Raw genomic sequence first — 27,262 nt, 5'->3', positions numbered from 1 at the left:
CCTCTACGTTTCCTGAAGTCGATGACAATTTTCTTTATTTTGTTGACATTGAGGGAGAGATTGTTTCACCGCACCAGTTTACCAGATTCTCTATCTCATTCCTATACTCTGTCTCATCATTGTTTGAGATCCGACTCACTGCGGTGGTGTCATCAGCAAACTTGAAAATCGAGTTGGAGGGGAACTTCAGCGTGCAGAGCTAAAATATGGATGGTCTGAGAAATAGAATTTCACTCCGTCCAAATATATGTATCATAGAAGGAACTCAAAGTATTTCGTATGGATAGGATAGGTCTTCTGTGTTTTATTTTTCATAAGCAGAATCTGTCATCATAAACTATGACAATGAATTGTAACTCCTGACTATAATTGATTTTAGGCACTCTAATTACAGAGAGAGTGTGATCTGTTTTTAAGCTCTGCAATTAGTCAAAGGCAGATATGGGTGTAGGAAATGGGACAAAAGCAGTATTTATCCAATGTGTTGAGGTGTAGAAAGTGCTACTTCTCTGATGCTGACAATTATTTAAATAACCGTGGACTTTCTGGAACACAAACGACATTTCAAATACATAAAAATATGTAATAACTTAATCTGATCACCATTTACTGAGAGAGATAAAAGACAGTTGTCAGAGAATAGGTATTCAATAAGTTTGATCAAGAGTCTGCACGTGATTTATCTACACTCATCTCTTGCTATTGTTGGTAGCAATATTCATCAGATTCAGTGGCCTCAGGAAGTTCAATAACAATTCCAAAACTGTTTGGAACCATTGTACAAATTAATGGTCCTTGGTGGGATAATTGGATGGAATTATTCCCCATGGATCTGTTCACTAATTGTTATTTGTGATTTCAATTTTACTGGATTCTGGTAATCTTAACAGAACTGGCAACTAATATGACAGAGCGTTGCCAGCATTCTTCCAACCGTCTCTGCTTATCTAGTTCACAGTTTGCTGGCTATCCCTGTGTTGAAACAATTAATTTCCACAAGATCTTCTAGCCATGCTCATATGCATGGAATGTCTTTCCTGGAGCTTCCAAACCACTCCGCAGTACTGAGTCCGAGTTAAAAAAGAAAGACTTGCATTCATACAACAGCACACAGGGTTTTTTTTTTCTGTTCCCATGGTGATACATCTTCTCGTTGTTTGATTTAGTTCCAAGTATTCTTCGACTCTAACAGACCGCCTACCTTCTGGTCAGACTTTTGTGTTGTTACACTTTTTTTAAATTTGCACTGGGTTTTTCCTGCATATTTTCGAGACAATATACAAATATAGGGTTGGATGAAGAAAAAACAATTTAATATTTCTCCTTGTATTTCCACTTGTGTGCAGGCAGAATTCTTTTTCATAAAATGTGATGTTATTCTATAACATTCAGAATTTACTGTTTATGTTCATGTTGTTCCTCTTTTATTCCGTCCTTTAATTATCCTCACTCTCCGAGTACCTAGACTTGGTGGGATACTTCCCAGGCACCCTTTTTCTTGGAAGTAGTTATGTTTTCTTTTTCCTATTTTGTTGTTTCGTTGTTTCTGCTCTTTGCTTTTATTTTTCTGATGCTTTTTGTGGTTTTTCTTTTTTACTTTTGTATCTTTCTATTTTCTAATATTACTCTCCCTCACTCTCCAAGTACCTGCACGTGGGTGAGATACTAGTACTGTTTCATGTACTCCCCAGGTGCCCTAAATCACACCATGCCTTTGATATTCAGTACCTGATGCCTGTCCTCTGTTTCACCTATTCCCATACAGTCTAAGACAAAGAACAAAGAACAGTAGAGCACAGGAACAGGCCCTTTGGCCCTCCAACCCTGTGCCGATCATGATGTCTGCCTAAACTAAAACCGTATGCACTTATGGAGTCTGTATCCTTCCATTCCCAACCTATTCATGTATTCATCCAGTTGCCCCTGAAGTGCCACCATCCACTCGGTTCATGGCACTCATAATCTTGTGAACCTCTATCAGGTCACCCCTCAACATCCTTCGTTCCAGTAAGAACAAACCAAGTTTATCCAATCTCTCCTCATTGCTGATTCCCTCAGACCAGGCAACATCCTGGCAAACCTCCTCTGTACCCTCTCCTAAGCATCCACATCCAAGACATTTCCTTTTTAGTTATTTGTCAGCTTCTCTTTGAACAATCTGCCTCCTTGTGTCCTCGTCTTTTTCCATAGATTTTTGCCAGTTGGATTCCCTGAATCTTACCATATGAAGAGTGGAAGCAAGCAAACATATATATGAGCAGATCAAGGCAGCTGAATGACATTTGATAGCCAGATCCAGGAAAAACACAAGTATAAGAGAAACACCCATCAGCATAAGGGGGGCAATCACAATGATATTCAGGAAGGGACACAAAAGTACCGTCGGTCCAGATAAGTTGCATCCATGCATATTAAAACGAGAAGAGATAGCAGAGGCACAATTATATGCATAGTCTCCATTTTATGTTGTCCCATTTTAAGTCATTCTGCTTTAACATTGGTCAGTCAGTTAGGGTCCACAAAGTATTGGGAGTTTTGTTTTAATTCATACCAGGTTTGATGTAGGATTGTATGACCCATTTGATGGCATTTTGGAGTGGTCTCTCCTAATCCCTGACCTTCCCAGATGCTGCTGACCTTCCCCCTTGTCGACCTTTCTTTTGGTTGATCTTCCCCTTCGCTGACCTTTGCTTTCACTAATATTCTGGCTCTCTAATGATCATCTCTCTCACTGATCCTCCCAATTGCTGCCTTCTTCCTTCTTGCTGACCATCACTCTTGCCAACATTACCAGTCACTGTTGACCCTCCCACTTGCTGACCATTCATTTCTGACCTTCTCTCTAGCTCACCTTCCCGGTCACCGCTGTCCTTTCCTCTTGGTGACCCTCCTTCAGGCTACCACTCCAGCTTGCTGCTTACCTCTGCAAACCTGCAATTCAAAGCTGCTCTTCTGAAATGGGAGGGTTGAGAAAATGGAGAGATGGTGAGAGGGAGAGTTGGCAATGCTTATGTTCTGTTAATTGTTTACATTGCTAAGGTAAAGTTTATTTATTAGTGTCACAAGTAGGCATACATTAACACTGCAATGAAGTTACTGTGAAACCCCTAGTCGCCACACTCCGGCGCCTGTTCGGGTACACTGAGGGAGAATTTAGCATGGCAATGCACCTAACCAGCACATCTGGTGTGCTGGCCTTCATCAATCGAGGGATTGAGTTTAGGAGTCCGGGGATAATGATGCAGCTTTATAAGACCCTTGCCAGACCCCACCTGGAGTACTGTACCCAGTTCTGGTCACCTCATTACAGAAAGGATGTGGAAGCCATAGAAAGGGTGCAGAGGAGATTTACAAGAATGTTGCCTGGATTGGGTGGCATGCCTTATGAGGATAGGTTGAGGGAGCTCGGTCTTTTCTCCTTGGAGAGACGAAGGATGAGAGGTTACCTGATAGAGGTTTACAAGATGTTGAGAGGTATAGATCGGGTGGACTCTCAGAGGCTTTTTCCCAGGGCTGAAATGGCTGCTACAAGAGGCTACAGGTTTAAGGTGCTGGGGAGTAGGTACAGAGGAGATGTCAGGGGTAAGTTTTTCACTCAGAGGGTGGTGGGCGAGTGGAATCGGCTGCCGTCAGTGGTGGTGGAGGCAAACTCGATAGGGTCTTTTAAGAGACTTCTGGATGAGTACATGGGACTTAATAGGATTGAGGGTTATAGGTAAGTCTATTTATAAGCCTAGGTCGGTAGGGACACGACCGGCATAACTTGTGGGCTGAAGGGCCTGTTTGTGCTGTAGTTTTTCTATGTTCTATGTTCTATCTTTTGGACTTTGGGAGAAAACCGGAGCACCCGGAGGAAACCCACGCAGACATGGGGAGAATGTGCTGACTCGCACAGACAGTGACCCAAGCTGGGAATCGAACCCAAGTCCTGGCACTGTGAGGCAGCAGCGCTGATAAGCAGGTGGAAGGTATTGATTGACTAAGTATCTGGAGCACATATATAGAGGGACTGTTTGGACATTGGGTCGATAAGATAGAAGGTAGACATATCCAATTCTGCATTCTGTTAAAAACAATTATCAAGAAAAGCATCTGTGTATTGTTTTATACTTCATCATCTGGCTTGGGATCCAACTATCAAGCCAGTGGGAGGGTCAACAAGCACAATCGGTGGTGACCAGGAGGGTGGATAAACAACAGAGATTGCAAGCTGGAAAGGCAGCAAACCGAAGGGTCAGAGAGCAGGATTGGCAGGTAAGTAGAAAGAGTCAGCACATTTCCTTTATATTTCTTTTATTTTGAAAGTTATTTCATTTATGTATATAGAAAATCAGCAACATTAAGTATTTCAGTCCACAGGATATAAAGTTTCAGTGTATTTTTTCCAATAAGAAATGTCCAACAGAACTTAAGTGCAGATTTTGGTTACAATGGAAATGTCTGAATTGCTTCTTCTTGTTTCATTTAAAGTCACACTTTTATAGAACTCAACTACAAAGTTAGGGCTTATAAGAAAAGGAAATAGTGCCAGGAGACAGATGGACAATTAATGTGATTCTTATATTTAAAAATGGAGATTGCTATCACATATAGTTGTAATTGTATAAATTGGAGAAATAAATAAAGGATATGTTCATCGGATTAGATGACAAGAGGTGGAAGGTGGCTTGTTTGGAACATAAATATAGATTTTGGGCCAAGTGGTCTGTTTTTGTGTTGTAAGCAGCTTAGTTTGGAATTGTATGGGAATAACCTGTTGTAATTTTCCTTCCTCTGCCCCATATTTGGGTTGAAGGTTCTGCCTAACAAGAGAATCCATGTCAGGATAAAGGTATTCAAAAAAATACGAACTACATAAGGTATACTCCAATTATAGATGATATAATGATGCATTGTACTGCTGTCTGACAGTTTATATCTCAATGTAAAAAGTATAGAGTTAATGTGTGTTGAATGACAATGTATTATTGATAATAATCTGCATATTGAAAAATCTGCATACTAAGTTCTACCATGATGGTTACTAGCTACTGCTATCTAAAAGGTTGTAACAGCAAGGCAAACAAAGGAAGGTTACTCCTTATTAATTTAGCTCAATGTCAAATAGGGATTTTTTTCTTATGTTTGTTGTTTCACAGGAATAAAGTGAGTTGCAGATCAGACAGGATATAAAACACATGGCTAATCTACTGCCACCCCATGGTAAATATGAAAATTCACGGAATATTGCCATCCATTCCATTGAAGATTCCCCACATCTACTCTGGATGACAACCATGATAAACTCTTCACACTGTAGCCATTCAGGGAAGCACTCTTTAAATATATCCACCTGCACCAGCAGAGAGCTGACTGCGCTTATGAAACTGTGGGGTCATGACTGTTCTGAGTGTCAGAATATATTTAGCATTCTTGTTGATGAAAGCTCAGCTATAGTTCTCTCTGCTATAGGTTCACAGTAAGTTAATTGGTTCCTGAGAACTTGCAATAAATTCAGGCTTTGTGATTAGATGTTAATTAATCACACAGCTTCCAGATATTTGGAGCATGTAGTGTGAAGTTGCATACAAAGCAGGGATATGTAGAACTCCTGAAGTGAGGTTTCCAGGAACAGTGCACCAAGCACAGCAAGATAATCCAGCAACCCCAGAGCTGAACCACTGCAGATTTCAATTTTGGAAAAATTAAAATGAGCTGCATAGAAATGTATCCATTTAATATAATATTTTTGGATGATGACCTATATATTCCCAGTTGGATGATTTTTAGTGAAAATTCAAATGTGCAAGCCGGGAACAAATTGGTAGATAGCGATTTTTTTTTCTCAATTTGAATTGTTGCTCTGCATTTAGCTGCCATTTGTGTTTGTGGAAATTCATATAATTAGGACTGTTAATGTAAATCCATGTAGAATTGCATTGGCCAAGAGATCTATAAATAACAAACGTGGCTTAGTCTTCAGCCAAGAACTGGAATTGGTAACTGTAGGCTGGAATTCTCCGACCTTGCCGCAGCTGGGATTGTCAGTCCTGCTGCCGTGAATTTGGCTGAGTACCAAATTCTCCATTCTCGCTGGCGGCGGTAGCAGGGTGCACGAGACTAGGGAATTCTGGCCAACAGGATTTAGAGTTGGGAATCCTGTTCTGTTAACTTTTCTAAGCCACTGAGGTGATTTGAAATCCTAAATCAACCTGAACCTTGGAAAATCCATATATCTGACATATTGACCCTGATATTTTCAGGGAGGTGGATGAGCGCAGAGGAGGGTATTGGTCGGGGCAGAATTCTGAAAAACCTGAGGAAAAGGCGGTTGGGTTAATATTAATGGCTAATTCTCCTTATCATTGGTGTCTTATGTTTCCCTCTCAGTGGATGGCCAGAATGCCAGGTTAGATGCCTGCTAGGCAGTTAAGCTAAGACAATAAGCCATAGCTGTAGTGCATTGAAAATTGCATTGCACATTTTGTCCACTTGAGGCTCCCATACTCACATGTATCAGCAGAGGGAGTTGCTAGGAAGAGATAATAAAGGAACCTTGTTCAATGTCTCCTTCAGTTCCAATTCTAAATATCTCTGGCTGAAAAATAATTGTTTCTGTGAGACTGCCCCCAACAAACAGGAGGAGGTGGGGGGGAAGTTAGATCTGAACAATTGAAAAGAATAGACAGACAGATAGACTTAGACTTATTAGGGAGTGGGGAGGTGGGATCATAGCTTGGCAATTGGGAGGGAAGACGGGAGAGATTGAAGCTTGATGAAGCGGGGAGGGAAGGATCAGGGGCTGGCAATAGGGAGGCAGAGATTGGTGGGGAGGCTTGGTGTCAAAGCCTGGTGGGGAGCATGAAATTGGTGGACAGGACAGGGCAGCAAATAAAGGCCATGGTTGGCAGAAGAATAGAGAAATGCTTTCTGGATGCGCCCAGGGGAGCAATGCTATAAAATGTGCCACCCTGCTAGATTCAACTGCTCCCTCCTGCATTGTGCCAGCAGTTAAATTTAAATCATGTTGCTAATTGTAAAGTGGGAGTCGTGTTAAATATGATAATAAAGAGTACCTGATCTCCAAGATGTGATTCTTGCACAACACACAATTTACTACAGTAATAATGGTATTAGGTGCATTTGCAATGGGTTGGAGAGGTATTTTCCTATTTTTAACCCTTAAAGCCCTGACTTTCTCTCACATATCTTGGAGCAAGGTTAATATCAAGGCCATAGTTTCCTGGGTCCCCTAAATAGAATTCCTACCATGCAGAAGGTGGCAATTCAGCCCACCGAGTCTGCACTGACACCAAAGGAGCATCTTACCTCGACTGACTACCTCCCCTCAACCCCTCCCCCCTCCGCCCCGCCACCCCACCCCAAAACACACGCACCCTATCCTTTAACCCTGCACATTTACCATGACTAATCCACCTAACCTTTACATCTCTGGATTAGAGAAGGTTCTTGTCTACTCAAGGCTATATTGTGTTATTTGCAGTTAGCCATGGAAAAAGTGTATCTGCATATATTTCTTTGGCCCCCATCTGATCCTGTAGGAGGGTTGGTTTCCTACATGGGTAACTTCTATGGTTAATATTAACAGCTTCCCGTCAGGCAGGGAGAATGCTGGGGCAAAGCATAACCCCATGTAGGGGAGGATGCAGCGGCTAATTGGAGAGTGTGAGGAAGGAGCCACCATTAGGGAACTGAGGAAATGGTCGCAGGATAAGTCCTTCAGGAGTTGGTCACAAAGCAACTGCAAATCAGGAAAGGGGAGAGAAACCCAGGTCAGGAGTGATCCAATGTTTCCTTGTGGGATGTGGAGAAACACTCCTGCTCTTTGAACCACTAATGAATATTTCATAAAAGAACTTACTTGGGCCTCTTCTGCCATGAGAATGCCTACCACCAGCTTTCACTGGTGATCCCTTCACAGAGTGACACAGCTACAATCCTGTATTGATCTCAATTGATGAACCAATTGTAGTTTTCAAAATGAAATTCATAAGCACCTGAAGGGAGAATAGTTGGAAAATTACAGAGAACTGGAATAAGCTCAATTGCTCTTGCAAAGAGCTAGCATGGCGTCAAGGGGCCAAATTACCTCATTCTGTGTTGTAACCATTCTACAGTTTGTATGTGACAGACCAGCACAGTATTCCCTCCCATCAGCACCCAGCTGGGGATCCAACCCCACACAATCTAGGTGGACAAGCTTCAAAGTCAGGTGCCAATGCTGCAAGACTCACTTTACTTCCCTAGGCATCCATGTGCTTGTTTTTATGATTGAAACATTCACTATCTTTGAATGTTTGTCAGTTTGAAGAGATACATACATCTTTGGGGTTTCTATCTCACCTTATTGGTGCTAAGTTCCTGCATATGTTTGTTGACAACTGGCCCTTGGGTTCCTGAATTATTTATTGCATTTACTTCTGTACGTATGATTTAAAATCATTCACAATGCTTTCTAATGGGTAATAATGCATCAGTGAGGTTTCAGCACTCAATTTATATTGCAAATTATTCTCAGCATACAAAACAAATGGCAGTAAAAGATTCCAAATGTATTGACTTAAGTGCACTAATGGCAATAAAGCATAACGAAGTGTGACTTATTTCACTGGTGGCGCAAAGGCTTTGAAATTATGAAAAATATCAGATTTAATTATATTGATCAGATCTACAGTTAATAATTAGTTTAATGAGTGCTTTCAGACGGAGATAGTTAAAATGTTTGTCACTGAATCAAATCAGAGACAAAAGTGTTGCAGCCCCTCAAGTTGATCTTTTTTCAATTTGGTGTTTTTATGGATTAAAAGATACTGACACTTGGAAACTAAGACCTTGTTTCGATTACAAAATTATTAATATATGGCAATATTTGAGCTCATCTGTCATATCTATTCTACATTGCTGGAGTTCAAAGCCATATTACATTCCAAAGAATTTTGTCTGCAGTTAAGGGGATGTAATTTTTTACCGTAGGTAGGTTTGCCTACCTTCTTCTTCTGATTCAATCCCTCAGATTCAGGAATGACTTGCTTCCACTGTGGTTCAATGGGTTCTAAGATGCCTGATAAACCCAATGCATGACATACGGGACAGACGGTGCTTGTAGGGTCAGGCGGATGGGTTGTTGGGAGGTTTGTGCACCTACATTTCAGGCATAACAGCTAATAGAAGCACAACAAAGAAACATGGGTGTAAAGTTTCTGCTTTCTCCACAACAGGAGCACAAATTGTACTTGGCATTGTGCTGACTAGGTTATAGTTCAAGTATTTTGCTAAAATTAATTTGCTTAATCAAGAGTATAATCAAGGAGTATTTTGGAAGGAGGAATGGAGGCATAGACTATTTTCTAAATGGGAAAATGTTTAAGAAATCAGAAACACAAAGGACTTGGGAGTCATTGTTCAAGATTCTCTTAAGGTTAACGTGCAGGTTCAGTCGGCAGTTAGGAAGGCAAATGCAATGTTAGCATTAATGTCGAGAGGGCTAGAATACAACACCAGGGATGTACTTCTGAGGCTGAATAAGGTTCTGGTCAGACCCCATTTGGAGAATTGTGAGCAGTTTTGGGCCCCATCTCTAAGGAAGGATGTGCTGGCCTTGGAAAGGGTCCAGAGGAGGTTCACAAGAATGACCTTTGGAATGAAGAACTTGTCATATGAGGAACGGTTGAGGACTCTGGGTCTGTACTCATTGAAGGATGAGGGGGGATCTTATTGAAACTTACAGGATTCTGCGAGGCCTGGATAGAGTGGACATGGAGAGGATGTTTCCACTAGTAGGAAAAACTAGAACCAGAGGGCACAGCCTCAGGTTAAAGGGACGATTCTTTAAAACAGAGATGAGGAGGAATTTCTTCAGCCAGAGAGTGGTGAATCTGTGGAACTCTTTGCCACAGAAGGCTGTGGAGGCCAGGTCATTGCGTGTCTTTAAGACAGAGATAGATAGGTTCTTGATTAATAAGGAGATCAGGGGTTATGGGGAAAAGGCAGGAGAATGGGGATGAGAAAAATATCAGCCATGACTGAATGGCGGAGCAGACTCGATGGGCCGAGTGGCCTAATTCTGCTCCTATGTCTTATGGTCTTATGGCCTTATAAAATCTTCTATGACCCAATATATTCGAACAGTGTTATAGAGCATGACTATTTTACTTTTTGCGCAACTATAAATATCAGCTGATGCATTTAAAAGTGGTAATCTGGTATCATTTTATATTTACAGCTGAAAATGGACTTGCCTCAAAAATAAGCATTTGTCCTGTGAATGTTCGATCCTCCACCTTGTGAATAATCTGATTTAGCATAATTGAAAGTAACATAAAAATCTATATTGGTCGAATCAAAGATCTCAGAACCCATTGAAGCACAGTGGAAGCACGATCCTCAATCTCAAGGGAATGCATGAGAAAACGAAGGTAGGAAAACCGAACTGCAGTAAAAAACGTACTTTCCCCTTTACCGCAGAAAAAGTTCTTTCAAATGTAACACGGTGTTGAACTTCAACAATGTAGAATAGATATGAAAGCTGAGCTCAAATATAGCCACATATTATGTCACTGAAACAATGCCCCGGTTTCCAAGTGTTAGTAACTTTTAGGCTGTATTTGCGCCAAATTGGAAAAAGGTCAATTTGAGGAGCTGTAGCATTTTTATACATGATTTGATTCAATGGTAAATTACACTACTCAGTTTCTTCGTAAATTCAGTACTTTACAATAAGGAACTGTTTTTAAATATGCCTACTAATGCCTGTGTGTCTAAGGTAATAAGCTTAATTTGAAGACCCACTTCAAACAGTAACAAATGATGCAGCTGGTGAACCTCATCATCTTCATTATTTCAATCTGGGTGTGTGATCTGTTTGGTGGGCAGGTTTCACTTTGTTAAAGATCATGAAAACTCAATTTGCGCTTGATGTAACTTAGGTGAGTCATACTCACCTGAGGAAGAAGCAACGCTCCGAAAGCTCGTGATTCCAAATAAACCTGTTGGACTATAACCTGGTGTTGTGAGACTTCTTACTGTGCCCACCCCAGTCCAACACCAGCATCTCCACATCATGTATGTACTGGTAATAGACAATGCTCATTATCAATTTGAATGGTTTTTCATCCTTTTCTGTGTTACTCTTCTTTGACAACATTTTTCAACTAAATTGATGGTTCCAACAACTCAGAAGTTGCTGGAGTGATGCATCTCACAGCTAGTGAGGCTTTGGAGAGGATCCAGAAAAGAATTACCAGGATTTTGCCTGGTATGGAGGGCATTAGTTATGAGGAGAGGTTGGAGACACTTGGTTTGTTCTCACGAGAACAACGGAGTTTGAGAGGCGACCTGATAGAAGTCTACAAGATTATGAGGGGAATGGACAGAATGGATAGTCAGAAGCTTTTTCCCAGGGTGGAAGAGTCAATTACTAGGAGGCATAGGTTTAAGATGCAAGGGGCAAAGTTTAAAGGAGATGTACAAGGTAAGTTTTTTACACAGAGGGTGGTGGGTGCCTGGAACTCGCTGCCAGGAGAGGTAGTGGCGATAGAGGTAGATACGATAGTGACTTTTAAGGGGCGTCTTGACAAATACATGAATAGGATGGGAATAGAGGGATATGGTCCCCGAAGGGGTTTTAGTTCAGTCGCTCAGCTTGGTCGGTGCAGGCTTGGAGGGTCGAAGACGCTGTTCCTGAGCTGTAATTTTCTTTGTTCTTTGTTCTCTTTGTTCTAATTCATCTGAGACATCCTGAACATTAGTTCAATATTCTTCCTCCTTAATCCATTCACATTAAGGATAAAATAGAAAGAGAGAAAATAATGCAGAACGAAAAGAGTGAATTAATCAAATTAGGTGCAAGAAGAGATGGAGTATAAATGTGGGAGAATTGAACTAGTCCATTTCAGCAAGAAGAATAGAAAAGCAGCATATTATTTAAATAGTGAGAGATTTTAGAACTCTGAGGCACAGAGGGATAAGGGTGGCCTGGTACATTAACCACAAAATGTTCGTATGCAGGTATAGCAAGTGATTAGGAAGGCAAATGGAATGCAAGGGGAATGGACTGAAAAAGAGGGCTCTTTTGCCACAGTTGCACAGAGCGTTGGTGAGACCACATTTAAATCACTGTGTGCATTTTAGGTCTCCTTACTTACGATAGGATATAAATGCATTAGAAGAAGTTCAGAGAATGTTAATTCAGCTGATACCTGTGATGAGCAGAAGGGAGCGAGGAGGATGTTGTCTTGTGAGGAAAGGTTGGACAGGCTGAACCTGTATCCATTGGAGTTTAAAAGAATGAGAGGTGATCTGACTGAAACATATTAGATACTGTGGAACCTTGATAGGGTAGACACTGCAGAGATGTGTCCCCTTACGGGAGAGACTAGAATTCGGGATTTTTTTTCTCTGAGAAGCTTGTGAGGCTTTGGAACTCTCTTCCCAGAATACAGTGGAGGCGGGGTCATTGTGGTGATTTATGGTGATTGTCCTTATAAGAGAAACACAGCAGAATAATTGTCTCCTGGCTTGGGGACCAATTGGGAGTCATAATGTAAGATTGTCTGGCCTTCTCTCAGTGTTTTTCCCAGCAACGGGAGGTGGTGCACTGTTCGCTGGTGGCTGGATCCTCTAGTCCTGCCGCTGTCAATGGGAATTCCCATTGAAGCCACCCCACGACACTGGAAACCCACGGCACGATGTGCACTGCTGGCAGGAGCAGAGAAATCTGCTGGCGTGAACGGCCGGAGAAATTCGTCTAGAGTGGATAATCACCCCAGGGGGTTGAGTCCTTTCTCAGGCAGGAGACATGTAGGGGATTAGAGGCAGCCGTGTGGCTGCTGTACTGCTGTACAGTTTCTCTAATTAACTTTTTCTGTTTGTAATGAAGTCTGTGAACGCGCACTATTGCAGTCATCAACCATTTTTAAGGTGGAGGTAAATAAATTCTTGGCTAACAAAGGAGTGAAAGGTTTATTAGAGTAGGTGGAATGTGGAACTGGGGCCTCAATCTGACCAGCCATGACCTAATTGAATGGTGGGACTGGCCCTCGGGCTGAATCACCTACTCTTGCTGCAAATTCCTATGTCGACATGATTGTATGTAAGTCAATCATTAATTGTTTTTTAACAAATCATTTTGGTATCAAGAGCTAGAGCACTTATTTCCCAACATGCCAGGAGCTCACCAGGATTGAGAAAGTGAGTGCACAGTAGCGAAGGCTTCTTCAATGAAACTGACAAGCTGGGAAATCTTTGATCAGTGAAACTGAAGAGCTCCAGCCATGGTCATGTGAGAGTCTGCTGCTCAGACCATTCCTCAGAGGATACTTTCACCACTTAACAGCTGATTGCCAACTTTTTGAAAGTTAGTCCACCAGTCCAGCATATCACTGACTCTCAGCTGGACTTCCTTGCTCTCAGCTTTCAGCACAGCACAGGAACAATTTCTGCAGCTTTGCTATACACCTCTGATGAGGAACTAGAGGTGCAACAACACCAACACCAACTGCACCAACAGTAGCAAGAGCAAACCAGCAGTACCAGCCACATGCCACTCCACAGGATAGAAGATATTGACAGAGATCATCTCCAAGGAGGCAGGACTCCCAACACAAAGGTCTATAGACAGTGAATCAGCTCTCTTGATGTATCTGAGCACTAGTACTTCAGGAAGCTCAGGCTTTCATGGTAGGCCAACGTTGACATCTACAGCCCGCTGGGAATAGAGCCATTTTCTGGTTGACTAGCTGAACACACACTACCAGTGGGTGAAATGGTGCCTGTCACTGAAGGGCACAAATCTCTCCTCTCACTAAGATTGTTTTCCTTGCATGGATGGAAAGCAGTTATGTGCGTGTGAAATGACTTGTGGGGAAAGGAGGGAAGGACAACTTTTGTAGAGGGGTTCTGTGAAACATGGGTGTGAGAGGGTAACAGGGCGAAGGTAAATGTGAGTGTTGGTTGTTCCGATGCAATGTGAGGTGACACCTTAAGAGAGAGAAAGAGGAATGAGTGAATCTGTAAGCTGTGTTGCTCCAAGGAGAGTTGTTCAGGAGAATGCCAGGAAAGTCAGTGTGAGGGTTAAAACCTGGAAGTGTTATGTCACACACTTTCCCTCCCTCCTGAGGTCCTCTTTCATCCATGTCTGCTTGGTTTCAGACGTTGGCCTCTTTCTCCTCTCCTTGAGAAAGATCATCTTGCTGCATTCCCTCAGACTTTTATTGTCAGGCCTAATGAATCCCAAATGGGAAACAGAAAGATCTTGTTTTCCTCCTATTTCAGCATACACAATTTTGCGAATTTATGCTTGCACCTGTCAAACTCATCGTCAATCTGCAGTTGGCCAGATTCACTCACTTCTTCACTTCAGTTCACTCAATGCCCCTAATGCTTTACCAGTTATAGCACAAATACTAGTTCTGTGCTTTAATCAATAGCAATTTAGGTTTTATATTAGCTCTATGCATAATGTTACCTCTTTTGACAACAGAATGGTCTGTACCATGGTAAATGATGAAAGATCCAATTACACTTGAGCAAATTAAAGCTTTATTACTGATGTTGCTAGGATATGAAGTGTTGAGTTACTTAACAATATATTGAAAGAGCAAATTAATGATCTTGGTTACTGGTACATCAAGGAGGACCAAATTACAAATCCTGGCAACAGATGGCATATTATGGTAAAACAGAGTGACACTCAATATTAACTAGGTTCCAACTGCCCAGTAAAGGTTTGAAGCACAATAATCAAGTATAAAATTACTGCACTGAGGCATATGACGAATATTGGATGTTATGTTAATAGCATCCTTGTAATCCCTTAAAATATATAAAACATTAAATTAAAGTCAATAATATTTAGAGATTTTCATGTTTCTTAGTTTTTGGATTAATTTTGTTTACATCTCTCTTAGATTTTACGCCATGCCCTATTACCTGGTGAGAGGGTGGAAAGACCGTTCTCTGCTGGCAGTTTTCTGTTATCTGGATACAAGGGATAGAGAGAGAATTATGTTCTGATTTCTGAACACAATGGAAAAGTGGTCTTGTTTTGGATTTCCCAAGTTATTTAAGAATTGAGAAGAGCTTAATTTACATGGCGTTTTCCATGACCTCAAAAGATCCCAAAATGTTTTACAGCCGTTGAAGTACATTTCCACATTGTGAGTCATGTGCAAAACCCAGACTATTCAGACTCTGCTACTTGTCAACATTATTGCTATTATATTGTAAGTGAGATCCCTCAATCAAAATCAGAAACAGAGCAAAATCTGTTTCAATGATTCAGATGTCACTGTGCCAGTAACAGCAACGTAATTTAGTGCTTGCATATCCTTGGCTTGTGAATAAGGTTGTCAGTTCTTGTTGGAGATATTCCTGAAGTTGTCATCGAATGATCTTCTGCCTTGAATTGCCCAATCCTCACACTCCCTCCATTCATTATCCAAGGTCATGAGATGACAACTTCAAGATATCTCCAACAAGAACTGACAACCTTATTCACAAGCCAAGGACACACAATATGAAGAGTCTCTCATATTAAGGAAACTAAAGTGTAACCAATTTAATAACTTCAACACCACGGAAGCAGGTGCTCCATATGCAGCAAAACCAAATCAGTGTTTAGGCTTGGGCTGACAAGTGGTGAGTAACATTCGGCACCACACAAGTGCCAGACAATGACAACCCCCAACAAGGGAGAATCTAACCATCTCCCCTTGACCTTCAATGACATTACCATAGCTGAATCCCCTACTATAAACATACTGGGAGGGGTGGTTACCGTCAAACAGAATCCAAAGTGGACCAGCCACATATATACTATGGCTACAAGGTCAGATCAGAGACTGGAAATTATGCAAAGACTAACTCACCATCTGACTCCCCAAAGCCTGTCCACCAAGGCACAAGTCAGAAGTGTGATGGAATACTCTCCACTTGCCTGGATGAGTGCACTTCCAACAACACTCAAGAAGCTTGACCCCATCAAGGACAAAGCAACCCACTCCCTCCACTACCAATGCACAGCAGCAGCAGTGTTTACCGTCCACAAAATGCACTGCAGCAACTCACAAAGGCTGCACGGACAAGGCTTCCAAACCCACAATTTCTGCCACCTAGAAGGAAAAGGGCAGTAGATGTATGGGAGACCTAAAAGTGCAAGTTCTTCTCCAAGCCACACACCATCCTGACTTGGAACTATATCAGTCTTCCTTCACTGTCACTGGGTCAAAATCCTGGAACTTCCTTCCTAACGGTACAATGGGTATTCCTACACGACATGAACAGCAGTGGTTCAAGAAGGCGGCTCACCACCACCCTGCCAAGGGCAATCAGAGGTGTGCAATAAATGCTGATTTATGCACCAATGCCTACATCCCATGAATGAATGAAACAAAAGCTATTTTAAGGTTTTTAAATTACATACCATCGCATGCTCCAGCTCTGCTTGATGTTGAAAATATTCACTGTTTAAAAATTGCTCACAAACCCTTACCAATGAAGATTCCTGCACAGAAATGGTTGACGCTGACTTTGATTAGATAATGAAACATTTAATGACCTCCCATGCTTTCTTTGTGATCCCTCTAAATGGTGGCGCATTTACCTCAAGTCATGCCGATACTAATTTATATAGCTCCGAGATCGACACTTCTGTCTCAGTTCATTTAATTAGATTTTTGAGAACCAGATGGATGGATAGTTGCATGAAAATACATAGTTTCAAATTCATTTCTTTGGATAGGTAATAATACATTGATATGATTTTTAAAATCAATTTGTTTAACATTTAAATTTACATTGTACATTTCCAGAAAATGTGTGATGCTATCATCTTCTGTGCCTGTGGAAAGATATTCTAACGGCCATGCCTGTCTCTGTGCATTAATCTGTATGAAAATGTAATTGTACATAAGTATGCATGTAAAGTTAATCCTTGTGAAAGCACAAATCCTCCAAAATGTTTTCTTGTTCTTGACAACTTGCAGCCAATATCCAGGTTACAGCAGACAGGACAAAAAAGAAAGCATGAGTTACTATGGAAGTTGTTCCAATGATACCGACATTTTTAAAATATTTATTCATGGGGGAAACCCTGTTGTATTTATTGGCCATCTCCATTGCTCTGAGGGAATTTGAAGTCAACCAGTGGAATCACGTGTAGGTCAGACTGGGTAGTGTCAGCAGGTTTCCTTTCCAAAAGAAAATTGTTGAATTATAGAATCATAGAATCCTACAGTGCAGAAGGAGTCCATTCGGCCCACTGAGTCTGCACTGACCACAATCCCACCCAGGTCCTATCCCCATAACCCCTGGCCAGCCCCCCAGACACTAAGGGGCAATATCCTGTCCTTATGAGGGCATCTTTCAGCGTCTGGAGGTGTCTGTTGCGATCCTCCTCATCCGAGCAGATCCTGTGTATACGGAGGGCTTGTCCGTAGGGGATGGCGCTCGACTCATTGATCAACAGTTCCAACGCGCCACAGCGAAAAACCGCACCGACCTCCTCAGAAGACAAACACGGGACACAGTGGACAGAGTACCCTTCGTTGTCCAGTACTTCCCCGGAGCGGAGAAGCTACGGCATCTCCTCCGGAGCCTTCAACATGTCATTGATGAAGACGAACATCTCGCCAAGGCCATCCCCACACCCCCACTTCTTGCCTTCAAACAACCGCACAACCTCAAACAGACCATTGTCCGCAGCAAACTACCCAGCCTTCAGGAGAACAGTGACCATGACACCACACAACCCTGCCACAGCAACCTCTGCAAGACGTGCCGGATCATCGACACAGATGCCATCATCTCACGTGAGAACACCATCCACCAGGTACACGGTACCTACTCTTGCAACTCGGCCAACGTTGTCTACCTGATACGCTGCAAGAAAGGATGTCCCGAGGCATGGTACATTGGGGAAACTATGCAGACGCTGCGACAACGGATGAATGAACACCGCTTGACAATCACCAGGCAAGACTGTTCTCTTCCTGTTGGGGAGCACTTCAGCGGTCACGGGCATTCGGCCTCTGATATTCAGGTAAGCGTTCTCCAAGGCGGCCTTCGCGACACACGACAGTGCAGAGTCGCTGAGCAGAAACTGATAGCCAAGTTCCGCACACACGAGGACGGCCTCAACCGGGATATTGGGTTCATGTCACACTATTTGTAACTCCCACAGTTGCGTGGACCTGCAGAGTTTCACTGGCTGTCTTGTCTGGAGACAATACACATCTTTTTAGCCTGTCTTGATGCTCTCTCCACTCACATTGTTTTGTTTCTTAAAGACTTGATTAGTTGTGGGTATTCGCATTCCAACCATTGTTCATGTGGATTGAGTCTGTGTCTTTATGGGCTCTGTTTGTGAACAGAATTCCCACTCACCTGAAGAAGGGGCTTAGAGCTCCGAAAGCTTGTGTGGCTTTTGCTACCAAATAAACCTGTTGGACTTTAACCTGGTGTTGTTAAACTTCTTACTGTGTTTACCCCAGTCCAACGCCGGCATCTCCATATCATGGTAAGTCTAGAACCAGGGGACACAGTCTCAGAATAATTACTAAGTAATTACTAAATTTACTTAATTTAGTTACTTTCTTAATTAATTTAGAACAATTCCTATTTGTCTCCCAATGGTGGAAAAACCTTCCGCGACATGTCACTTATGACTAATTGAAGGAAATAATAATTCAAAATATCTGTTACCTTTACTATGCTTATCAGTTTCAAGCTAATTTACACCTTCTAGCGTTCTCAACTCTTCTCTGATCAACCTCTTTCTACTCTAGTTCTGAAAAAAAGTTTTATTATCATTTGCTTCTGCAGCTAAGAGTTTTTCCTTAGGGCTGGGATTTTCCACCCACCCCCGATGGGTTTTCTGGCGGCAAGGATGGGTTGCCATTGTCTTGCAGGTTTCCTGGCAGTGTGATTGGCAAGCAATGCAAATGGCCATCGTCTTCAGCTGGACCACAAGATCCTCCAGGTGGCCCATGGCAAGCCGCCTCTGCCACTGCAAAACCCAGCGTGGTGCGGAGGGGGGGAAGAAAATCCAGGCCTAGATCTTTTTTCCCTCTACGATCAATCTTATGATTTTTTCTGTGCATTGCTTTATTGGTCTCAAAGAATATTCTCTCCTCAATAATTGGGTTGAGTTCTCTTTTCCTCCTCATCTCACTTTAAATGTATTTGTTAATTCATTTATTTTATTTGAATCTTGGGTTTATCTTTGTTCTGCCTGCTTTTTTTTCTCCTTTTTTTAAAGGTATGTTATCGGCCCTCTACTGAAATACTGACAAACATTTTTCTGCAATGCATGTGTTTCTAATTTGTCATTTGCTACTTTGAATCCCTTGTTCCTGGTTACTGATATAATTGAAACCCAGATCCTGTTAAACTTAGTCATAGAATCCCTGCAGTGTAAAAGGAGGCCATTCGGCCCATCGAACCTGCACCAACAACAATCACACCCAGGCCCTAACCTGGAACCCCACGTATTTATACTGCTAATCCTCCTGACACTGACAGGCAATTTAACATGGCCAATCAATCTAACCCGCACATCTTTGGAGCATGGAAGGAAATCGGAGCACTCAGAGGAAACTCACGCAACCCAGTGTAAATGTCATACACAGTCACCTGAGGTCGGAATTGAACACCGGTCCCTGGGTGACTCTGAGACGTGATGGGGGGACTCTGAGACAGCAGTGCTAACCATGCCACCCAAATAGCATGATTATTTGGTGGTTACTGGCGATCACAGTAACTTCCATTTCCTATATGTTGCCTGGGCTATTTATGAGTATAAAGTCAAAATGAACAAGCCTCTCATGGCTTCCTTTGCACACTGAGTGATGAGGCAAAGGTGTATTTATATTTGTCATCTCTGCCAATTTACTGCTTATTTTTCCCAATTTATAGTTGGTTGAAAAAAAAACTCTCATTAAAATAACTTTGCGTTTCTCAAATCATCATCATTCTTTATAAATAATACTGCTGTCATTTTTGTGTTGACCTGGTTGTCTACAGCATAATCCTTGCGTAAGTTTAAATGTTTTCCACATTGGAGAATTTGAATAGTTCTTTATGTAACTTACTTACCCTGTTACAAGTCAACTTAACATAGAAACATTAAAAAATCGAAGCAGGAGTAGGCCATTCGGCCCTTCGAGCCTGCTCTGCCATTCATTTTGATCATGGCTGATCATCGAATTCAATACCCTGATCCTGTCTTTCCCTCTCATATCCCTTGATCCCTTTAGCCCCAAGAGCTATGTCTAACTTCTTCTTGAAATCACACAACATTTTGGCCTCAACTACTTTCTGTGCTAAGTGAATTCCACAAGCTCAGCACTCTCTGGGTGAAGAAATTTCTCCTCACCTCAGTCCTAAAAGGTTTACCTCTTATCCTCAAACCATGACCCCTAGTTCTGGGAACATTCTTTCTGAATCTACCCTGTCTAATCCTATGAGAAAAAAAAAATCATAGAAACCCTACAGTGCAGAAGGAGGCCATTCGGCCCATCGAGTCTGCACCGACCACAATCCCACCCCGGCCCTACCCCCACATATTTACCCGCTAATCCCTCTAACCTACGCATCCCAGGACTCTAAGGGGCAATTTTTAACCTGGCCAATCAACCTAACCTGCACATCTTTGGACTGTGGGAGGAAACCGGAGCACCCGGAGGAAGCCCACGCAGACACGAGGAGAATGTGCAAACCCCACACAGACAGTGACCCGAGCCGGGAATCGAACCCGGGACCCTGGAGCTGTGAAGCAGCAGTGCTAACCACTGTGCTACCCTGCCGCCCTACTAACCACTGTGCTACCGTGCCGCCCATTTTTATAAGTTTCTATGAGACCCCCTCTCACTCTTCCAATGAACATAATCCTAACCGACTTAGTCTCTCCTCGTATGACAGATCTGCCATCCCAGGAATCAGCCTGCCAATCACCCTTCACTCACTCCAAATTGTCCCTGGCACATATGGCTTCATCAGCACTTTTCTTGCTGCTTCCGAACACTTAAAACCCCTGAATGTTAAATCAAATTCTACTCACTAGATTTAGCCATGCCTTTAATATTTCCATCATTGTGTACTTCCCGACTGCCACAGGAGGCTGCAGCTGTGGTATACAGGGGTAAAATCCGATTCCAGTAGGTGTTTAAAACAGGAGGCAGTGAATTCCAGATATCCACTATCATTACCAATACATTGGCCTGCTATGAGATACCCATGATGTGACCTGGCATCATCTTTCCTACATTTCTTTATCTTTCTCCATCATTTCCAATGCTACCGAAACACCAAACACAGTCCACAGAATAAACTGAAATGTAGAAACTGGGGAGACAATTTGGCAAAACTTACCTTTAGAAGAAGTCCTTGTGTACTTTGGTGTCTCTCTTTGCGTATGTTCTATCTGGGTGAGGTGAACATATTGGGCCAGAAATATGAGCTGAGTTCCCCTAAAATACCATCTCTGGAGTCCACAATAATCAATTACGTGGGGCTGAGATTTTCCACTTCTATTCGCGTTGGGTAGGTTTGGCGTCGGGAGTGATAAATATTGCAATTACTGCAAAGTGGCGTTTTACGTCAGTGTAAATGTGTGACACGATTGCCCTCTCGCCTGTCAGTGACATGGTGCATGAATGTCGGGATCATCATAATAATAAATTAATGTATGATTATCAGGCCCATACACTGGAATCACCCCCCTCCACCAGAAACCGCATCCATGGCAGCGTGAGGACAGCTCAACATGAATCATGATTGGTTTCTGAAGGTGTGCACCTGGAAAGCAGACCCTTCAGGTGAGCTTAGGTGATTGCAGTACTCAGGGGGAGAGAGGGTCATGTCCAGGTGCTGCCCAGGCACCCCCTATGCAGTACTTGAGGTAGTGCCAGTCAAGTGCTCGGGTAGTGCTCAGGTAGTGCAAGGGGGAAGTGGCCAGGATGAATGAGGGCAGTTCCTATGTAGTACCAGGTTAGTGTCGGGGGATGCCAGGGGGAGGAGTGTGGTTCCAGGAAGAATTGGTTTGCTTGCTTTGTCCTAGGACGGTCTTTAAAAATGCCACCCTTATCCTTGCATTTCTAAGTGGCTAGCGGGGCAGACAAATCAGAGGCCGTCCCAACAGTGATGCATTGTGGAACCTGTGACTTTAACTTATTTTTTCCAAGTCGTGCATTATGTAATGGAGGTAGCCGTTATTGCTGTTGATGACTTCAACGCTGCTTTTCCTGCCAGCCATCGGCCTTTGCCAATAACGGGAAAAATCCCAATCATGGTTTACACGCATTAGCACTTAATAGTCCTCCAACTATACTGAAGCAGACAGTACACCAGCACTGTACCAAACAGCTCACATGGCTGTCCCTCCCTCACTTGCTACGTTTGTAATTCTTTACACTCAAGTTATTTTTAGAACCATTCATTTCTCAATAATCCTTTTTGCCTTTCGGTTTGATTTATTAAAGCACATTCTTTTTAAAAATAAGTACTCTTCTAACAAGAGCTATTTGCATGCAACTCAGTATTAAATGTCTAAGATATAATTAATTAATAATATTAAAAGATGAGAAACATTCTTACATGTAATTAAATAATTAGATCTCTTTCAGCATAGATTACATTGTTTGACCCAGCACAGCAGTAAGTTTTACACTTTATTCAGGATACAACTCCTGAAATCTTCATTTACGCTGCACAAATTAACCTTAACAGCAGGTATTGGACAGTGAACACACGATAATTAACTTGTCTATTTTCAGCATGAAGGATAGAGTCCAAGTGATTATGATGTTCAACATAGGCACAGAAAGCAAAAGAGTGTTGCCATGAATCTAAATTGTGTCTGAATGATGAACAGCAAATAATGTTGTTCATAGCTTTTATTTACATTATTTCATGGTCGTCATTATCTATTGTTAAATTGGATTAACTGATGGGGATGACAACAGTTGATGATGTGTCTTGATATGTTGAAGTCATTACTCCGTGATTCCACAGTTGACTGGGAACAATAATTAATTTATCAATGCTCAGGACAGAACTGCTTATCATTCCGCCCTCAAATCATACTGGTGCATGAAGAGAAACATGAGCTAGAATACAGGAGAAGACAGAAAGTTACATCTCAGTCCCGATAATAAATGGGTTGGGATGACTCTGGGTGATGAGCATGTCATCTTCCTGAGTTCCGCTGGTTAATTCTGGGGCGGGAAGGGTTGAGGACAACCTTCAGACCTGAAGGACAATGAAGGCCCTTAAGTGAGTTTGGGTGGAGTTAAGAAACAACAAGGGACAGAAATAGTACTTGATAGTACAGAACTTGAGTGTAGTTGCTGAAAAAATAGACATGCTGTTGAAGCTTTTCGTCTTGCACACATCAGGACAGAAACAAGAATGTCATATTTCAAATGGAGTAATAATTTATTCTGCATCCTTTTCTCATGAAGTATAAATTCTTGTTCACTTTGAAATGTGGGATCCTTGCATCTGTCCTGATAAATGCAAGACAAAATGCCTTGATAGCATTTCTCTTTGTTGGCAGTATTCTAGGGACAGAAATTAATGGTGGGAGTAGTTTATAGGCCCCATAACAGTGGTTATATTATCAAGCGGGGTATCAGTCAGTAAATTAGAGCTGCATGTAACAAGGGCAATACAATTATCATGAAAGACTTTATTTTTCATAGATATTAGGCAAATAAAATTTGTAATAATAGTGTGGACGATATGTTCATGGAATGCATTCATGATGGTTTTCTAGATTAGTGTGTCAAGGAACCAGCTAAGTGAAAGCGATTATTTTAGATTTCTCTTAGTTTAGACAGAATAGAGACACTGACAGAGCTAACAGTAGGTGGAGGAATGATAACTTACCCACATGTTAATGCAGTAAGAGAATTAAATCAAGTAACTGATTTTAAGGCACATAAGTTGATATTTTAAATGCGTTTCAAAGTATTTTTCTGTGATTATGCTTTCAGTCAATGCAAGGTACCGAAAGGCATAATAGGAAAGTTGAATAGTTTAAGAGCCATAGGCCTGAGAAACTTCAGTTAGCTCATGTCTGGGAGATCATTATAAGGGTACACATTTCTCAACTTTATGAATAGTTTGTTCGCAGCTCAGACACAGATTAGACATAACCCTGGACGCGGGGACAGATGTCTAGTCAAACTTGGCGGTGAGCTGGTGGGAAATTCCACGTTGGACCTTACAGTAATGGCTGTTCATATCTAGGCAACAGGAAAGTATTCATAGCTAGAGTGGGAATAACGTCCGGTTAGTAATGGACAAATAAGAAACCATTATGCTGGAAAGTACTAAACAATTGGCTAAAGTGCCTGACAAGATTTATATTGATGTATTGACGTTAAATGAAATTACTTTTAAACTGATGTAAGGCAGAGAATCAGATTAAGAAAATGTGTAACTGTCGTGTTTTTTACTAATAACTTCAGAATTTATTTGAGAGGTCTGGGTACTCTGTATCTGAGACCATCAAAATAATTTCTCCCATTGATAACTGTTTTTTAATAAAATACATCTGGCCTTGTTACAACCATACCTATGATGCGGAGCATCATCTCCATAGGTTTCAGGAGATGCAAGAGTCTTACATGCTAAGGACTCCTGATGAGTGAGTAATGAGTGTGAAGTGCATTGAGCAGTGGGAGAGATTGGCAGGGCATTGGGTGGCACAGTGGCACAGTGGTTAGCACTGCTGCCTCACAGCACCAGGGACCCGGGTTCGATTCCTTGCTTGGGTTATTGTCTGTGTGGAGTCTGCACGTTCTCCCCATGTCTGCATTGGTTTCCTTCGGGTGCTCCAGTTTCCTCCCACAGTCCGAAAGATGTGCTGGTTAGTTGCATAGGCCATGCTAAATTCTCCCTCAGTGTATCCGAACAGGCGCCGGAGAGTGGCGACTAGGGGATTTTCACAGTAACATCATTGCAGCGTTAATGTAAGCCTACTTGTGACAATAAATAAAACTTTAAGAGATGACTTTTTGACCTTGACCATTCACAAGACATCATTGAACTTCTTGTGACACTGCTACCAGGTCTTCAAAACCAAATTCCAGACATTGATTTCCCTGGTCACCTGCTCCCATTACTTTCAGACAGTTTGCCTATGGGACCTCCTGCCTCCCTGCAGAAAACGTACCTCTCCCTTCCTGTCCTCTGCCATCACTAAAAGTTCCAGCATCACATTTGGAAACCTAAGAGGCATCTCTCTTCCTTGGGTACTCCATTTGTACAATTCCTACTTGTGGACAGTGCCTGTACAGACAGTTAGACAGGCAGCAGCTTCCTTCCATAGAATACAGGTTCCCTTTCAGAGGGGCAGACTGGCTGTACCTTGTGATTTTAGTACATATATTTGTGGTACAAACCTTGCTCAGGACAATGCTGCAATCAGTAAATAAGGAGACTTCACCAAATGTCCATTCTGCCTAATTGTTGTAATTTGACTTTAGGAATAGCAGCATGCCATCACTCAACGAGAAATGTGTTATGTGATTCAGTCTTAGTTTCACTTTGGCCTGTGAACAGAACACAGCACACAGAGTTCTGCTGCTGATGTCTTCAAATTTTCTCCCTTTGTATAGCTGCTCTTATGTACCTAGTCTAAATAAATGAACCCACAACATGTTTACCCAATCCCTTATGAGTGATTGGTCTTTATATATCTTTATAAAAACACAGCACCTACCACAGTAGAAATGGACATCTGCAGATCTCTAATTATGACACCTCGCTATACCTCTCAGCTCAAAAATTGGCTTGAATGAATTTTTTGTCTAATAAATTCAAATAGCTTGGTTTCAAGGAGTCTCTTAAAGGAAGAGAGAGTGATAAGCAGGCAGAAACTTTAACCTCTGTGGTAATGGATAAAAGCAAATTACTGTGGATGCTGGAATCTGAAACCAAAAGAGAAAAGGTTGGAAAATCTCAGCAGGTCTGGCAGAATCTGTAAGGAGAGAAAAGAGGTGACGTTTTGAGTCCAGACGACCCTTTCGAAACATCGGCTCTTTTCTCTCCTCACAAATGTTGCCAGACCTGCTGAGATTTTCCAGCATTTTCTCTTTTGGTCTGTGGTAATGGACTTTGGTTATAATTAATGTTAACTTCAATTCCTGCACTAATAATGTAGACTGATCATTAGCAGTAATTCCAGTGCTAATTTCCTAGATTACTGTCAGTATTAATCGTAATTCCAGTGTTAATTGCTTGGATTACTGTCAGCGTTAATAGTAATTCCAGTACTAATTATCTGGATTACTGTCAGCGTTAATAGTAATTCCAGTACTAATTATCTGGATTACTGTCAGTATGAACAGTATTTCTAGTGCTAATAGTCCAGATTGCTGTCAGTGTTAACAGTAATTCAAGCACAATTTTACTGTCAGTGTTGACTGTATTTCTTGTCCTAATAGAACAAAGCAACAATGTTGTTTTTAACTGCAACATTGAAGGAGAGGATGATTTTTGTTTATTTGTTCATGGGTTGTGAGTTTCACTGGCAAGGGCAGCAGTTATTGACCATCCATGTTTTCCCTTGTGAAGGTGGTGGTGAGCTGCTTTCTTGAAGCACTGCAGTCCATTCGGTGTAGGTACACCACAGTGCGGTTAGGAAGGGAATTCCAGAATTTTGACTTGGCCAAACGGAAGGAATGGCGATGTAATTCCAAATCAAGAGGGTGTGTGCCTTGGAGGGAAACCTAGAGATTTTGGTGTTCCATATGGGGCGGCACGGTGGCACAGTGGTTAGCACTGCTGCCTGACAGCGCCAGGGACCCAGGTTCAATTCCGGCCTCGGGTCACTGATTGTGCGGAGTCTGCACGTTCTCCCCATGTCTGCGTGGGTTTCCTTTGGGTGCTCTGGTTTCCTCCCACAATCCAAAGAAGTGTGGGTTAGATTGATTGGCTATGCTAAAATTTACCCGAGTGTCAGGGGGATTAGCAGGGTAAATGTGTGGGGTTACGGGAATAGGACCTGGGTGGGATTGTGGTCAGTACAGACTCGATGGGCTGAATGGCCTCCTTCTGTACTGCAGGGATTCTATGATATGACTACTGACCTTATTCTCCTGGGTGGCATGAGACGATGCTTTCCCTGGTAGGGGAGTCTAGAAGTGGGGAGAACAGTTTCAAAATAAGGTGTTTCCCATAGCAGACAGATCAGGAGGAATTATTTTCTCTCAGTCTATGGAATTCTCTTCCCCAGAGAACAATAGAAGCAGATCATTGA

This window comes from Mustelus asterias, chromosome 2, assembly GCF_964213995.1.
Source record: "Mustelus asterias chromosome 2, sMusAst1.hap1.1, whole genome shotgun sequence".
NCBI classification, from domain to species: domain Eukaryota; kingdom Metazoa; phylum Chordata; class Chondrichthyes; order Carcharhiniformes; family Triakidae; genus Mustelus; species Mustelus asterias.
The sequence above is the reverse complement of the archived record's forward strand: the minus strand, read 5'-3'. Positions refer to the sequence as shown.